The 18,556-nt window shown below is 36.5% G+C and overlaps 2 long non-coding RNA genes across 2 annotated transcripts; one reads left to right on the top strand and one right to left on the bottom strand.

The window, feature by feature from the left end:
* Positions 1-251: 251 nt before the first annotated feature.
* Positions 252-2,637, bottom strand: LOC123884886. The gene is made up of 5 exons (XR_006801011.1): positions 2,150-2,637; positions 1,998-2,065; positions 1,325-1,395; positions 765-861; positions 252-289 (listed from the first exon to the last, which is right to left on the bottom strand). It is a non-coding gene; the product is annotated as an uncharacterized LOC123884886 (long non-coding RNA).
* Positions 2,638-12,132: 9,495 nt separating this feature from the next.
* LOC123885813 lies at positions 12,133-15,238 on the top strand. Its single transcript, XR_006801253.1, has 3 exons — positions 12,133-12,453; positions 12,981-13,100; positions 14,941-15,238. It is a non-coding gene; the product is annotated as an uncharacterized LOC123885813 (long non-coding RNA).
* Positions 15,239-18,556: the final 3,318 nt, after the last annotated feature.

The raw sequence follows: 18,556 nt of genomic DNA, 5'->3' as shown, positions 1-18,556 counted from the left end.
AATAAAAACAAGACAAGATAAAAAAATGGACATCATTACAATAACATATTAGCAGTGCACTCATAACAGAAAAACAAGACAACAATACTAAGCCTAAAAATTGGTCAGCAATACATGCAATAGCAGTGCACTCATACATTATCTCCATTTAGCATATAAATCAACCAAAGCAACCCCTATGATGCATTCAGTACCTACACCATGCTAGTAAGTCCCTTAACGCATTTAATACTTAATTAAAATTTATCTACTATTGTAAGAGAAATAAAAGCAACACGTCTTACACACACTACAAAGATGATTATAGTATTAGTAATATACATATACAAACAAACAAAAAATTACATCACACTAGAACCAACACCATCAAAACAAAACCTTAGAAAAACAAGAAGCCCAAGTGAATGGGTGAATAATCATGTAAAAAAAGTTATGAACAAGTTATTTCTACAATTGAAGATAGAGTGAAGGTTCTAAAAAAATTCTCAATGAATATCATTATTTAGATGAAGTAAATAAATATTTCAGCATAGTCAACTAATATTCATTTATACCTCAAGAATGATAATTCTACTATTAACTATCTCAGTAGACTATATTGTATAGAACAAATTATAAATGATTTTCATCTTGATACCTTGACATGATCCAATTTCTACAACGACATTAAACATTGGAAAGCCATAGAATGCATTTGCAACTTACATGTTGCATTTTTTTGGTCTAGCTAAGAAATGTGTACATACTGATATTTAAAATCAAACTTTTGCCCATAAGAAGACTTGCAAGTTGATCAATAATTTTGTATTTAGGCACTTCCCAACAGTGAGAGTACTAGTCTTGCCAAAAAATGCAATTTACCTACAACAAGGCTGTCAAAAAGATATTCAAATGCAAATCTAAATACACATAAAAGTAAAGCCATCAATGCATTTATAGATAATTTTGATATGCTGCAACAAGCAGAGACATGCTACAGCCATCAACATACAATAAGTAGAAATGCTCTTTTGATTACTCTATAGCCTATATGTAATTCTCTCCAAACAAAACAAGTACGAGGTAATTCTCTAATAGTTCAAAAATAAAGGTGCATATCATAATTATGATGGTACATGGTTTTTTAAATGCTACAGCCATTTAAGGAATGATAAAATCAATCATCAATTTAGATTCATACTAAAGAAAATTTATGTCCCGTCACACAACAAAGGCCTTGCACATGCTTAAAACATCTCAGACAATAACAAGAAAACCAGAACAGTGGGCTGGTAAGACAAGACAGTGCAAACCAAATCACTGATTAATTGAATATTGAGCACACCTTTTCAGGATCTCCACCGTCTTCAAACATGTATACTCCCCTCTCATGACTGGCCTTGGGTCTTTTCCAACCTAAATTCATCAAGAAAGTGAACAATTAATTGAATATTATGTTCTCTATTTATGATAACATCCTAACTAGTAGTACTAGAATCAATGACATGCCTTAAGTTAACGTTTCCTTGTTTTGCTTCATCGACTCCAAATAGTCGAGCTTTACACAAATTGCACCATATGAACTCTTCTATATCATTTGGATTTCGAGAAACATCTAACCGAAACTGCTCAGCTCCTTCTATATCATATGAATTCTTCTATAAAGGCCTTATTTAAAATATTTTGCATAACCAAATTAGGAAAAGAATATACCCTATATTGATCTTAACTCTTTAGGATATTTGTTTCCCAAAAATATCATGGCACACGTCTTTCAAAGAGTAGCAACAGACATAATTCAATCAATATTCCTTTAAAGTCATTATCAAGGCTAAAAAACCTATGTTAAAGAAAACAAAAAAAAAATCCATCACACATTTCATATGATATCCATTGACAATATACAACACTTATGCTTGAAAATCCAGTTTCAGATGTATTATAATTCAACTTTAAGCTTCAAAAATCATATGTTTTGTGTTTGTGCACACACAGAGTGCTGTAAGTTCGAATCATACCTCATAGGAATAGTAATCGCTTTAATCTTTTCAGATGTCCTAAGTTCCTTGTTCACACTAGGATGGTACTGCATAAAAATCAAATAAACACGAAAATCATGAACGAGTAAGCTCACACAGACTAGACAACGAAAGAGAAAGTCATCACTTACCGAAGACAAAACAAGATAAGCTTCGTCGATTTGGAGAGAGATTTGGGATTGGATTTGGAACGATGAAAGAGTTAGGGATTTGGATTTTGAGTGACTATAAGGGATTTAGAACATGTTAGGGATTTGAAGCGACTAAAAGGATGAAGATTTGGAACGAGCTAGGAATTTGGAGGCGTTTGTGGTTGAAGGACTTGGAACTCCATAGCTTCGCTGATTCTGAATCTTTGGTCCTGCGTGCGTTTCTGCGTTTGTGGTTAGACCTGGAACTGGAAGAGATGAGGGTAGGGTAGGGTTTCTGCGTTTTTGCGTTTTGAAGGAATTGGATTGCGTTTTGAGTGCTTAGTCATGAAGGGGTATTTTTTAGGAATAATTCTGCAACGGTTGTCAAAACCGTCGTAAGCAATGTCACAAATATTTCAAAAATTACACTTTGCGACGGTTTTGCCCAAGTGGTTGCAAGAGAAGTGTCGCAAAGTGACAATTTTCTTGTAGTGTAAAAACTATTCCACAATCAAACAACAGAAGATTCAAATTCAGAGTACACAAATAAAATATCCAGCCAATATCCAAGCAACATCAGAATATTATTACAAACCAACGAAATAAAAGACAATTAAGAAAAGATAGAGATAGAGTAGTAGAATAGAAGCAGCAGCAGCAGCAGAGATCATAATGCAGAGGAGTCCTTACTTCACAGTTTTTGACACTTCTTACCAATAACAGTGCATAATCTACTATTGAAGACAAGGAAGGTTAATAATAGTCACGTGCATTGATTTTAGGACTCACATCCTTTTTGAGATACTGAGATAGATGGACGGATCTGAGGCCTAAAACCAAACACTAGACTGTATACCTTAATACCTGCGAAAACCCTCATGAGATTGAATTAATGAAATGAAGGTTACTGAATTCACTTGCACTGATTTTAGGCTTCACATCGCACTTAAGAACTTTATTGAAATTGATAGATCTGAAGCCTAAAACCAAGCAGATGAATCTGAACCTTGATGAATGGTGAGTCTTTAACTAGAACGTGAGAGTTTAAATAATCAGAACAGAGTCACCTTATGACGCCGCGCATGACTTACTCCACGCCGCGCGTGATCCATTTCAAATTTCTCTTTGGCCCCAAATCCAACGGTCATGTTGACCAAATTCAAACGGTCAAGTTGACTTGATGCCGCCGCGCGTAGCCCTCCTCACGCGGTGCGTGATCACTTTAGCAAACCACTTTCCTCTCTGCCTTGTTCACGCGGCGCGTGAAAGATACCATGCCGCGCGTGATCACTAGTCAGAGAGCTCACTTATCCATTTCCATACCACGCCGCGCGTAGGAAGCCTTCACGCCGCGCGTGATCAATGCTCCAGTGACACCTCTTTCCTCCACTTACACGACGCCGCGCGTGGCTGCGCTACGCCCCCGGCGTAGTAGAACTCTGTTCTGCCCTGTTTTTCTTCCTGTCCTTGCTTCTGCTGCACAACTACCTACATACTTCAAAAGAAAACAAACTACAACATTAGAAACCGTTGGGTTGCCTCCCAACCAACGCTTGTTTAACGTCCCGATGTTTGACGTTCCATGCCCCTAAGGGTCTTGGAAGAAAAGAGCCACATTGTGCCGAACGAGCTCTCCACCACGATAAACTTTCAACCTTTGACCATTCACCTTAAAACTCTGAGTCTCCTCCCCTGATTTGAAGATTTCCACAGCCCCATGTGGAAACACTTCCTTAACTACAAAAGGACCAGACCACTTGGACTTGAGTTTACCGGGGAATAACTTGAATCGAGAGTTAAATAGAAGCACCAACTGTCCTTCGTGAAACTTTTTTGGAACTAAATGCGCATCATGATAGCGTTTAGTCCTTGCCTTGTACAGTACTGCATTTTCATATGCCCTTTCGCGCCATTCCTCTAACTCATTGAGCTTCAACAACCGAGCTCTACCGGCGAGTGTGGCATCCATGTTCAGTTGCTTAACAGCCCAGTATGCTTTATGCTCAAGCTCCACGGGTAAATGACATGCTTTTCCATAAACCAACTGATACGGGGAAAAACCGAGGTGGGTTTTAAACGCAGTACGGTATGCCCATAACGCGTCGTCGAGTTTGAGTGACCAATCCTTCCTTGATGAAGAAACCGTTTTCTCAAGAATCTGTTTCAACTGGCGATTGGACACTTCAACTTGTCTGGAGGTTTGAGGATGATAAGGAGTAGCAACCTTATGCTTAACGTTATACTTCCTCAACAAGTTTTCCAGATGCTGATTAATGAAGTGCTTTCCTCCATCGCTGATTAAGATCCTCGGAACCCCGAATCTTGTAAATATGTTCTTTTTGAGAAACCGCACCACAGTGGCTGAATCATTGGCTTGGCAGGCTGTAGCTTCGACCCACTTGGTAACATAATCCACACAAACCAAGATGTGCACATTAGATTGGGACGAAGGAAATGGTCCCATGAAATCGATCCCCCACACATCAAATGGTTCGACTTCAGTTAGGCCATGCTGAGGCATCTCATCTCTTTTAGAAACACTCCCCGATCTTTGACATGCATCACAAGCCTTTACAAACTCCATACAATCTTGAAAGATCGTTGGCCAAAAGAATCCACATTGTAAAACCTTCGCGGCTGTTCGTGGGCCACTATGATGCCCTCCACAAAGTGAGTTATGACAATGCCACATAATACCTCGGATCTCACTATCGGCCACACATCGACGAATCATGCCATCATTGCTCATTTTGAACAAAAATGGATCATCCCAGAAATAATGTCGCGAATCCGCGAAGAGCTTCTTCTTTTGCTGTGCCGTCATTTCTTCCGGAATGAATCCACTAGCTTTGAGGTTGGCAATGTCACCGAACCATGGAAACTCCGATACGGCAAGCAATTTTTCATCCGGGAATTCACACTTAATAGCTTCTTCCTTATTAGTAACATCCGGATTGCTTAGCCTTGAGAGGTGGTCAGCCACCACATTCTCTACCCCCTTCTTGTCTCGAATTTCCAAATCAAACTCCTGTAAGAGAAACATCCATCGCAACAACCGCGGCTTGGAATCGCCCTTTGTCAACAAATACGTCAAAGCTGAATGATCTGTAAAAACAATCACTTTTGACCCAATTAGATAGGAACGAAACTTTTCCAAAGCGAATACCACTGCTAGCAATTCCTTCTCCGTTGTGGTGTAGTTAATTTGATTCTCATTAAGGACCTTGCTAGAGTAGTATATCACATGGAAAAGTTTGTTATGGTGTTGGCCTAGGACTGCTCCAACCGCGTAATCACTTGCATCGCACATCAATTCAAACGGGAGATCCCATTGTGGCGCAACGATCACGGGAGCAGTAACCAACTTAGCCTTAAGACAATTAAAAGCAGTCACACACGCCTCATCAAAAAGGAACACCGTATCCTTGACTAGTAAGGACGATAAGGGTTTTGCAATTTTTGAAAAATCTTTAATGAACCGCCGGTAGAACCCGGCATGTCCGAGAAAACTCCTTACCCCCTTTACATTTAGCGGTGGAGGTAGCTCTTTGATTACCTCAATTTTGGCTTGGTCTACTTCAATCCCCTTTGAGGAGATTTTGTGGCCGAGAACAATCCCTTCTCTTACCATGAAGTGACATTTTTCCCAATTTAAGACCAAATTGGTACTTATACATCTTTCCAGCACATCATTCAAATTAGAAAGACAAAAATCGAAGGACTTACCGAAAACCGAAAAGTCATCCATAAATACCTCCATTGTGTCCTCCATCATATCGGCGAAGATGGCCAGCATACATCTTTGAAACGTCGCTGGGGCATTACATAATCCGAATGGCATTCTTCGATATGCGAACACCCCAAAGGGACAAGTAAATGCCGTTTTCTCTTGATCTTCCGGATCGACGGTGATCTGGTTGTAACCTGAGTACCCATCAAGGAAACAGTAAAACTCTTGTCCCGCTAACCGTTCCAACATCTGATCCATGAATGGCAAGGGAAAATGATCCTTCCTAGTAGCGGTGTTGAGTCGGCGATAGTCAATGCACATACGCCACCCCGTAACAGTCCGAGATGGAATAAACTCATTCTTATCGTTTTTTACCACCGTCATCCCCCCTTTTTTTGGCACCACATGGACCGGAGATACCCAAGCACTGTCGGAAATAGGGTATATCATGCCGGCCTCCAATAGTTTCAGCACCTCTTTCTTCACAACTTCCTTCATGGTAGGATTGAGTCTTCGTTGAGGTTGCACAACTGGTTTAAACTCAGCTTCCAACTTGATTTTATGCATGCAAAAAGTGGGACTTATTCCTTTTAGATCGGAGATAGTCCACCCCATTGCGGCTTTGTTGGACTTCAAGACTCTCAACAGTTTTTCCTCTTCCAAATGAGTGAGTTTGCTGCTAATGATGGCCGGAAACGAAGCATCATCACTTAAGAACACATACTTTAGATGTGAAGGGAGTTGCTTCAGTTCTGGAACTTTCCTTTCTTCTTCCATTTGATCCTTATCATTCACTTCAAGGAGGTTTTCAAACTTAGGACTTTCATCTATCCGATTAGCATTCAAATTGTGAAGACATAACTCAATCTCTCGCTCCCATTCGTCTTCCACATTATCCATGGAGTTAACTAACACTTTTTCAAGAATGGAAGAGGAGTGTTGAACCTTAAAGATATCTTCAATGACCTCGTCAACCAATTCAATTCTGAAACATTGAGTGTCATCGTCGTGTTGTTTCATAGCTTCAAACACATTAAAAAGGATTTGTTCACCGTCAGTCCGGAACATTAGTTCTCCCAACTCCACATCGATAAGGGCGCGTCCGGTAGCTAAGAATGGTCTTCCTAACAGCAGGGGTTCCCAATTCTTGTCTTCTTCCATGTCTAAGACAACAAAGTCAGCTGGGAACACAAATCCGCCGACTCGAACCAGAACATCATGTAAGATACCTTCCGGATACACGATGGATCTATCCGCCAAAGAGAGACTCATCTTTGTCGGCTTTGCTACAGCTCCCGGTATCTTCTTCATCATTGATAATGGCATCAAATTTACACTAGCACCCAAGTCACACAAAGCCTTTCCAATAGTAAGATCCCCAATGGAACAAGGGATTGTAAAGCTCCCCGGATCTTTCTTTTTCTGAGGTAGCTTCCGTTGAATGAGGGCGCTGCACTCTTCAGTCATACTTACCATTTCATCATCTAATGGTTTTCTTTTCTTTGTGAGCAGCTCCTTCAAAAACTTTGCATAACTTGGCATTTGCTCCAATGCCTCCACTAATGGTATAGCCATCTCAAGCTTGTTCAATACCTTCATGAACTTCTTGAACTCCTTCTCCCGCTCAAGATTCTTAACTTTCTTTCTCCTAGGAAAAGGCATCCTAGCATATGGCGATTCATCAACTCCTTTACCTTTCTCAACCTTCTTACTCTCTTTTTCTTTTATCTCCCTCTGTTTTTCAACTTCTTCTTTCTCATCCTCACTAATCTCAACTTCCTTAGACATATTTTCCTTTTCTACTTCTCCCTCATATCTCTCATTTTCAACTACAACCTTTTGCTTATTTTCAACTTCTCCCTCAATGACCTTCTTTTTCAAGGGCTTCTCCACAGCTGGCCTTTCCGGTATCTCTCTACTCCTCAAAGTGATTCCATTGCAAATTTCATTTTTCGGATTGTCATGAGTGTTTCCACCGAAACCTCCTTGGTTTTGCAACATAGAAAACTGTCTTGACAGCTGACCCATTTGCACCTCAAGATTCTTTATAGAAGCTTCATGATTCTTGTTAGAGGTAGCTTGACTCGATTTCATCGCTTCAAAGTTGCTTTGGGTCATGAGCATGAACTGATTTAGAGTTTCTTTCATCCTTGATGGAGGCCTTTGCTGCTGTTGCTGTGTACCTTGACTTTGCACACCGTTACCCCACCCGGAACCGTTGTTATTATTGTTGTACGGCTTCCGGAAATTGGCTAAGTAGCGAGCCTCCTCTGAACCCTCCGGGAAGCATCCGCCATTTGGGTGGTCCTGCAAACAAAAATCACAGCGCACATTGTCAATTTTACCTATTGGAGAAGATTGAACTTGTGGATTGGACAGCAGCTTCATCATTGCTTCCATTTGGCTAGTCATGAGCTTTTGCTGTGCCAATAGTGCTGTTTGAGTATCCAATTCCAACACTCCGCCTTTCTTTTTGGCTCCTCTATCATTAGTAGCTCTATACTCGTTTTGAGCCATGCTTTCCACCAATTCTCTTGCTTCCGTTTCGTCACGGTTCTTCAACGAACCACCGGCTGATGCGTCAAGTATCATTCGCGTTTGAGCCCTCAAACCTTGGGTAAACATTTACATCTGATTGTGGCCATCGAAACCGTGATTCGGACACCTTTTAAGACAAACTTTGAACCTCTCCCAAGCATCATACAACGTCTCACCATCCGCTTGTTCGAAGTTGCTAATTTCAGCCCTCCTTTCTAGGAACTTATGAATAGGGAAGTAACGATCTAAGAACTTCCGCTCCAGCTGTCTCCAAGTCTCAATCGTTCCGGCGGGTATCGTGTCTAACCAATCCTTAGCACGGCCGGTGAGAGAATGCTTGAATAACCTCAGTCTTTTGTCCGATTCGCTCACCCCCGGTGGATCGGTATAGTCGCAGGCTTCATAGAAGTGAGACAAGTGTAAGTTCGGGCATTGAGCTTCCGATCCTGAATACGGATTTTCCTTTAGGGCAGAGAGGACCGTGTTCTTGATGTCGAATGAGACAGGATTCGCCGGCTGAAACCCTTGATTTGCCAACGCGTCGTTGTCTCTTCTCCCATAATCACCGAGAGTACGCCTTGGCGGTTGAGGAACCGGTGGAACCTGTTCTTCTTCCATTGTTGCTGCAGTCCGTCCTTGACAGTCCGGTGTATCCCTTAGCAAAGCTGTTCCCCTTGAAGCTTGAGCTTCCCTTGTTGCCTTTCGAATTGCGCGAGCTGTCTTTTCAATCTCTGGATCAAATTGCAGCTCTTGAGGACCTGTTCTCCGCATGCACAATGAAACACACAAGTAGAACGCTCCGGAAGAAAAATATAAAACAGAAAAAATAAGGAAAACACAGAAAATATGAACACTATTGCCTTGTCGAATCAATCACAATCCCCGGCAACGGCGCCAAAAACTTGATGGATTATTTCGCAAGTGAACGAATTACCACGTCGTAATAAAAATATCGATCCACAGGGATTGTGTGATTAAACTAGTCTAATAGTGTTCATAAACATTATGCAAGAAATACACATAAATTGGGGGTATGTTGAGTGATGAATTGTTAGAAAATGTGCTTTGATATGATGGAAAAGCGAGGTAGAATCATCGGAATCACCTAGTCTATAGCTAAACCACATGCAATCTACTATATCATAGGAATTTACTCAAGTGTTCACAACTGGATCGACAAATTAGTGAATCGCAATCTCTTGTCAAAATCCACTCTATTCGTTGTCGATACTCCCCCGATCTCTCGGGCGGAAGCTACCTACAACGAATGATATGACAGCGCGTCGATCGTTCGCTACACTCTATGTCTCAATCTCTCGACCGGAAACACTCGAGTGCTCAATGCAATTCAGTTCAGAAATTAAATCAATACTCTCGCACGTGACTTAACTCGAAATCATTACAACACTAATAAAGGATCATAAAGCATTAAGAGAAGAATTGCATTAAGTAAACACTGTTACAGAGTAAAACCTTACAATTAAGCAGATTACATGAGATTCATCTACATCCTAAGCTATCCTAGATCCTACCTCCAAGAGAAGCTCAGCTCCTCATGTTGCTTGCTTCGCGTCCTCGCTTCAACTTCATGGCTCGATGATCCATGCTATTGAGGTGCTCGGAGCTATCCTTTGAAGTCCTTGATCTGGATCTTGATGCTTCCAAAATCAGAGAATGGATGAATAATGCAGAATTTTCCAACCCGAAAACAGAATTATGCAGAAACTATATATACAGAATGCAACCACGCCGCGCGCCAGATCTATCACGCCGCGCGTGGTTGCAGATCCATCAACTACGCCGCGCGTGATAACGGTATCACGCGGCGCGTGATCAAGTCAGAGAGCAATCTTCTTTTGATCAGAGCATCACGCCGCGCGTGGTCAGGTATCACGCCGCGCGTGATCAGAGTAAAAATCTTGGCTCCCTGTGAGCTCCATCACGCGGCGCGTGATGGGCTACGCCCCCAGCGTAGTGAAAATCCTCCATTTCCTGCACTTTTTCCTGTTTTCTTGCAAAACAAGTAATCAAGCTTATGGTTAGATTTCTCTTATATTTATTGCTAAAAACCTACTAAAATCTATCTAATGTTGCTAAAATAGGCATGGATTAGAGAGTGTGACGATTTGTCATCAAGAAGTTTGAACCCTCTCTAAACCCAGCACCGCCTTTCACTCTTCCCTTCAAATCCAAAATAGCCTTGCTCCAATGTAGGCTCGGTGGGGTGGTGTTGCGACGAGGTCTGACGAAACCCCTGACAGATTGTGTTTTGTTTCTTTGAAAACCTTGATATTACAATGATATTACACCAAGTGTGTAGATATAACAAATTGAAGCACAAGTACTACAAAGTAAACTATGTAGTATAAAAGAGCTCTCAAGTAAATATATTAGCAAGTGTAGAAATAGTGAGAGTGATGAGTATTATTTTCTATATGATTTTGATGTAAAAATTCAGTCCTTCAAATGGATGGCACAAGACTCTATTTATATAGAAAATGGAATGAGAATGAAGTGCAAAACAAATACTAGCCGTTATCTGAGCAAAACACGTCTGAAAAATAATTTTCTTCATTGCACTTTAATTCCATGATGATCATAAAATAAAATCCAATTTATACCATTTTAAGCAAATAGCCGTTGTAACAATAATGGTCCACGTTGAAAACAAATATGCCATAATCACACCACATTGAAATCAATTTGGCTATGATCTCCGACATGCCATTTTGAGAAACACGTAGACATGCTAAGATTAATTTCAAAAGCATGGTCAAAAATATTTTTAAAGACATAAAGAAATCATGCAATTTTAAAATAATTTATGTATATTTAAATAAAAATCATTGTGAGTGTGTGATATATTTTCAAGAGAGCTATTTTTACTACTCACATAAGGATCCTAAAAATATGTGCATTATAACTCAATAAGTCTATAACTCAAGTCTTGAAAAGTTTGACCCTCTTTTCCGTTTTTTGCATGTCATTCTCGGACTCTTTTGTCAATCATCAAAACAAAAATATTTCTGTCAAGACATATATTCACAGTGATCTTCTCTCTAATATGTCAATATGTTGTAGTCTTGTATCTATTACTACTAGAAAACTCGGCTTTAGCGACCGATTTAGAGACCGATTTTGATGAAAATCGGTCTCTAATCAGTTAGCGACCGATTTTACGACCATAAAAAATCAGTATCAACGACCCTGATCGCTAAAGCTATTATGTTAAATTCCAACATTCTAATGTTGAAAAAAAAAATCAGGGCTCCAAAATTCAAAATATCTTATCTTAATAATATACAAACCCAAACCCATGTTTGGGCAAGTTTGCTTATTTGTCCACCTCTAACCACATTCTTGCCAAATCATCATTAAATAATATTATTTTCATTCCATATTTAGTTCCTTGCCATGTTGGATGCATGAGTTGGATGCAATTTCAAACTTTTGAAGAAAATAAAAGAGTGACTTTTTTCTTTGCCAATTCAAATACTAAATTTTTACCATTTTAAACTTAGGGGTCAAACTTGGTTGCTTGATTTGGAAGTAAAATTCAAATGTTTAAACTTCCCTCTTCTTTTGTTATTCTTGGATCTTATTTTTGTTAACAAACAAGCCTAATCCGGATCTGGATCTGGCCCAATATCACAAAAGCCCATTTTGCTTACAAACAAAAAAACCACTTATGAGTAAAAAAATTAACACGCGTACGGTAGAAAGGAAGAAACCAAAACACGGGATTTCTCATCAGCAAATTTGGCAAACATATCTCTCCCTCACGCGATTAAGCAAAAACATAGCCCCCAGTTTATGCAACTCTCTGAAACCATATGGAAAGCCAAATTTTCTCCTCTGTACCCATGAACCAAAAGAAACCTTTAATCTATCAACCTGTCACTATCTCAATTCTTCATCTCCCAATTTTATCCAAAACGGTGAAATCAACACAGAGGAGGTAGCTTTAATCAAACAATTTTGTGGTATTGGATCAGAGTTGAAATCAAATTGCTGCAGAAGATAAACAACTGTCAAGGTTTGAATCTTTCCCCCCAAAATCGTTTCAAACCCTAATTTTGTTATGATTATTATAATAATGTCTAAAACCTAATTTTTCAACTATAAAAAGGAGAGGTTTAGGTTCAGAGAAACTCACCCCAGCAAAGCGCTCATTGCTTGCTTTCTTTCTTTCTTTCCTTCTCTTTAGTTTTTCACATTTTAGTTCTGAATCTTTTTTAGTCTTAAGTTTTATAAATTCTGAGTTTAATTATCTAAGGTTATGGACAAACAACCTTTCTGATCACAAACTATGATTTTTCTGCTAACATTTAATTTGTGTTTTTTGTGTTCTGAAATCCCTAATTTTCTAAAACCTAATCAAAGATCAAAACTGTATTTTGACATGGTTTAACAATGTTTTTTTTTTTTTTGTGTATGGATTAAACTAGAGTTTGAAGTTAGAGGTAGAAAGGATTTGCTTTTGCTACTCTCTATTTCCATATTTTTTACAGATTTTGATTTCATCAAGCTTACTTACCAAAATATTGATTTCCATTGTTGTAGCAAGCAAGCTGAAGGGATTTGACAGGAGATTTGTCAAAAGAAGGTGATGAAAGCGCCAATTTTTTCAAGAAGTGTTTCAAATCACAACATCTTAGTTCAACTTGGTCACGATAAAAAGGGGTAAGTTTTTTTTGAATTTCTGTTGAAAATATTAGATAGTTAGTGAGATTTAGATAGTTAAATTTCAGAATTTTTTTAAAGATTTGTATCAATTTTAATTTATTATTTTGCTAAAGAAAAAAGATATTTATTTGGAAATAATCCAAACAGTTTTCCTGCAATACAATTTTTTGGTTCCTCACTTTACTTTGTTAATATGTTAAAGGATGTTTCAAGTAACATAAACCATATGCAATTTTAGGTAACACATGAAGCATGAGATTAAATATGTATTTACTATTATAAACATAAAGCATATGCAATTTCAGGAAACACATGATTTGAATGTTTTAGAAACATTTGATTAATCGCGTTTGTGAACTTCTCAGTACTTTAGTAATACTTATTTATTTTAGCTATATTCATTTTTTCCTGCATCTTCTACTATCTCTATATCTTTTGGAATATATGGTTTTATTATTTCTATTATTCATTTTGTTGGAATATGATGATTATTATTTGTATATTAGGATTGTGAACAAGTTGGATCACAAATAACAAAGATTAAAAATGTCATGGTGCCTGTCTAAAATTATAGGCTTGAAGTTTTAATTAATACCATTCAATGAAGTGGGATATTATAAGATTCAATTAGAGTGATTGTTTTATGGTTTTATTCAGGTATGATGGTTGCTACTAATAATTAATAATACAATATCATTGACTGCTATTGTGTATATTCTTTTCTTTGCCTTGAAATGTTGATCCTTTTCCTGGAATACAAGAATTTGTGGTTTTATTTGTGGTCTTGCTTGGAGACATAAGTGTAAATGAGGCCCTTCATTTAGAAATAATAAGAAAGTTGCTTGAAGTTATAAGTGTAAATAAGACCCTGAAAATAGTAATAATATTACACTTAATGACATAAACTTTGTTTTGTTTTCTTAATCAAGCTTTGAAGAGTTAAGTTTTGCTTAGTCATTGTTTTAATGGTCTCTAAAACTTTACTAGATAGATAATGATAATTTAGTCCATTCGAACATCAATGAACCCACTAAATATGTTCATTGCTCTTCTACAATTAGATTTTTCATGGCAAAGTTCAATTTTGTCAGTTGGTTTCAAATATTTGGGAAAAATATATTGCTTTCCCATGTAATAGTAATTTCTCAAGGGAAAAAGTTTAAAACTATAAATGTTACTATTTTGTTTATGAAAATAGATCAAAAACTATAAATGTTAAGAGTACAATTTTCATAGTACAATTTTGATTTTCGGATCTCTCATTTGAGAGTAGAAACATAAGGTAAAGGTCATTGCTAGATAAATATATTGTTTTCCTATGTAATAGTAATTTCTCAAGGGAAAAAGTCTAAAACTATAAATGTTACTATTTTGTTTATGAAAATAGATCAAAAACTATAAATGTTAAGGAGTATTATATTGCTACAACGGGGATATGTCTTCTCACTCATATTATGAGCATATTGGTGTTTCCTTTTCATATATGAAATCATATTTGCAAATTTCATGATATGTATTAAGTAGGATTAGTCTTGCTTCAAGAACTATTGAATTTGTTATCCATATTTGTGCTTTTAACTTGGATATTGAAGTTCTTTCGTAGATGATTCTTAGATCTTGATCGACTGATTTTAGCCATGAACTGAATGAATGGTTTCATCACCCTGATGCATGTTTACGAATGCTGGATGAAAATTATTAGTTGGAATTACGAGTTATATTTTTGCAGATACGGACATCAGTTTTCTGTGTTATTTTTTATCTATCGATGCAGCTTATTTAAGGACATCAATTTGCTTTTGTTGAATCTTATGATGTTTTGGTCCGGTTGCCTCAGGACTGGAGTTATTGCTTCTGAAGCCTGAGCATAATGCATAATGGTTTGCTCCGGTTGGCGTGAGATCCCAAGGCGCAATATTTGCGACACATTAATTGCAATTATAATTATAATGTATATGATGCACTATTGTTTAATGACAACAATGTTAGTGGTTATTTGACTACTGGAAAACCAATATACAATTGAGATATTATCATTGTTCGTATAAAGGTATTTGAAAAAAAAAAATAACAAAATTGCTATTGGTCCCATTGTATCGACATGTTTTTGGTTATTGTTTTAAGAATCAGACAAATTAGATCATTCTTTTTATGGCTTTACCTTAATCACACGATTCACACCTTGCATTAGGCAAGCAGTGAAATATTTCTTTGTGGATGGTGTTAGAAGTAAAATCCTTATAGATAGTGTTCTTTTGTTGTTTGGAAGAGAACAATGTTATGAGTATAATAGGAAACTTTACTTCCATCTGATTTTTATTTTTATATTTTTATATGAAACTTTTCTTATGAGTACAAGGAATTGATCTTTTCAATATTTTTTTTTTCTATTTATATTCACATGCGGTTTTTTATTGAATTTATCCCCTTTTGTAAATATGAAATTTCATCATTGACTTTATAGAAATGTTCTTAATGTGCAAGAAAGAAGGACCATCAATTATAAAACCGGGACTTGGAGAATTAAATGAATGGTTTATCTTTGAAGGCATGAATTCAGGGATATGTAGTCATGAAGATGAATAATTGGCAAGTCATATTTTAGGTTTTTTTTATATATTTATGTGAAATATATAAATTGTATTTGATTTAATGTGATATCATAATAGTAAATTAGTCAATAATTATGATGTCATAGCTCTATAAAAAATTAAGTTCAATGTCATACTTCATTTGTAGAAATTATAAAAATTTAAATGTGAAATAGGTTTTTAAGGCCTGTTTAGCCTATTTAAAAAGACTATATAGAGACATTTGTATAACACAGACTTTTAAATAGGCTACAAGGTCAGGTCAAACTTTAAAAAGGCTCGGGTCAGGCCAAAATAAATAACATTTGATAGGTCGTATGCCAGGCTCAGGCCTGAAGAAAAATCGTAAGTCAGGCTCAGGCCTGAAGAAAAATCATAAGTCAGGCTCCCTGGTCTGTTCCCAACCCTAATCGAACATGTGGGTTTACCATAACCCTGTTCTTAGTACTTACTCCAATTATTCGTTAATTAAGCCCCAAAAACTCGGTGGCTTAACAAACACTATAACTATTCTATTCGCTATCTTTGTTTACATTAATATATTGTAGATAATTAAGTTTTAGCATCATTAAGTTCCAATTTTTATATCTATCTATAATAACACGCGAGAGATAGTATTTTATACTTTATTTTTTGTTGATAGTATTTTCTATTATGTTTGGGATAATTTCTCAATCCGTCGTCCAAAAACATGGGGATTTACCATTACCATAACAAAATCTTCCAAAAACGTTGTAGCTTAATATCAAACATTATAATAATATTCTATTTGTTGTCTTTTTTAGCATCATTGAGTTCAAAAAACACTAAAAAATTTCAAAATTTTATATTTCCAAAAAACACATGGGAGGTTGTACGGTTTTATGCCTTTATGATACACTCTCATGTTTTGTGTATCCATTTTGCCTATCCATTGAATTCAATAGTAATTTTCAATAATTTTTTATATTTGCCAAATATATAAGAAACTAAGTATACTAATTCTTTTGGTGAATAGTTTTACTTTATATTTTTGTTGATTTTTCTACTTTGCTTTATAGTTTTACTTTGTTTGCACAATATGTTTAGGATCATTTCTCAATCAGGATCTCAAAAACACGGGGGGCTTAACAACAAACACTATAACTATTCTATCCTTGAAATAATGCATATCTTTTTGAATTGTGTAATATTAAGGCAAATTTCACAGATGCTGAAATCTTAATTGCCCGACAAGTTCTATATTGAATGATTTATTTATTTACGGTAACATTTTGACAATACGTATATCAATTGTACGAAATTACTAAAAGACGGTGTTTCCCGTGCGTTAGCACGGGCACTAGAACTAGTATGAGTATATTTGTACTTTTTCTACATTCGAGGATTTGGTTGAATCCCTTCAGTTGAATCCCTTCAAACCTTCTCTCTCTGTTGGATAGGTTTTATCATATATTGTCGGTCTATTTTAGGCATCAAACGAGTTGTTAATTAATAGCTTGAGGACACAAAGAGTAAGGAAACGATGCCTCAATCCTAGGCACAGGGTCGTATGGGCTACCGCATGGTTCTAAAAAATAAGTTCAAAATTGGGGCACAAAGTAAATAGAAAATGCTCCTATCAATTGTTTTGTACGAGCATTTGTATGAAGTCTGATGTTTTTATTAGATTATTTTTAAACGTAATAAAAAGTACTCACTTCGATCTCAATTATAAGCAAATTCTACTTTTTAGATTCATTGGATAATCAATGTATCTGATCTTAATTGAGTCTAGATACATTAGTATTCAAATGTATCTAAAAAGTGAAATTTGTTTATAATTGAGGCCGGAGAGAGTATCATCTTCCAAAACAAATTATATTTTCACATTTAGAAAATCCAATTTTTTATACTGCTTATAAGCTAGGATATCCAAATTGTAGGTTCACTATTGACACCAAAATCTCAAAAATAGGCTTGGGTGACCTGCTCAAACCCCGTTGTTTCAATATGTAAATACAATATCAGAGTTTTTGTTTTGAGGTGTACATGTACATGGTTAAATCACTATAAAAATGTGGTTAATTCAAGTGGGAAAAATTGCAAGTTGAAATAACTATTGAGGTGAGAATAGGGATCATTTTAAATGCTGGGGAATTGTGTGGTAAAGTACTTCCCGCTCATTTTCCGCCTCATTGACATCTCTAGATTGATTGCATTGAGATACATCTTAAAATTGAGAATTGATTTAATTTATGTCATTTCGCAACCGATGAATGAGACTTCTTAACAATAGAGTTTTCTACCTATATGCGAGTTCAACACACTACATGTGAACATGGAGGGGTTGTTTTTTTTATTTTTTGAAAGGAATGTGAACATAGAATACAACCGATTAATTACTTTAATTAATCATCATCAGTCGGTAGCGTAAAATTTTTGGCGTGTATAATGATCTTTTTCAAATTTATAGTAGAGTAATTAGTCAATTTAGTCCCTAAACTATCACTCTCTCACCAACTTAGTCCCTAAACTATTAAAACCAACTAAAAAGTCCCTAAACTATATTCACATCCTTCAATTTAGTCCCTAAACTATTAAAACTAATTAAAAGGTCCCTAAACTATATTCACATCCTTCAATTTAGTCCCTCGGTTAACTTTTCCGTTAAGTGACTGTTAGTAGTCCCTAAACTATAAAAAATACTTCAATTTAGTCCATAAACTATCTTTAAAAACAACAAAATAGTAACAACACTGTTAAATCATTACTGCTAAATCAAATTCATTTTTAACATAATTCATTACTGCTAAATCATCCTTTGTCTCGTTCACTACCTAGTGACAACACAAATTCGTTCACTACGTAGTAACAACACAAATTCATTACTGCTAAACCAAA

The sequence above is a fragment of the Trifolium pratense genome, linkage group LG5 (genome assembly GCF_020283565.1).
Source record: "Trifolium pratense cultivar HEN17-A07 linkage group LG5, ARS_RC_1.1, whole genome shotgun sequence".
Taxonomy (NCBI): Eukaryota; Viridiplantae; Streptophyta; class Magnoliopsida; order Fabales; family Fabaceae; genus Trifolium; species Trifolium pratense.
This window is presented reverse-complemented; position numbering and strand designations above follow the sequence as displayed.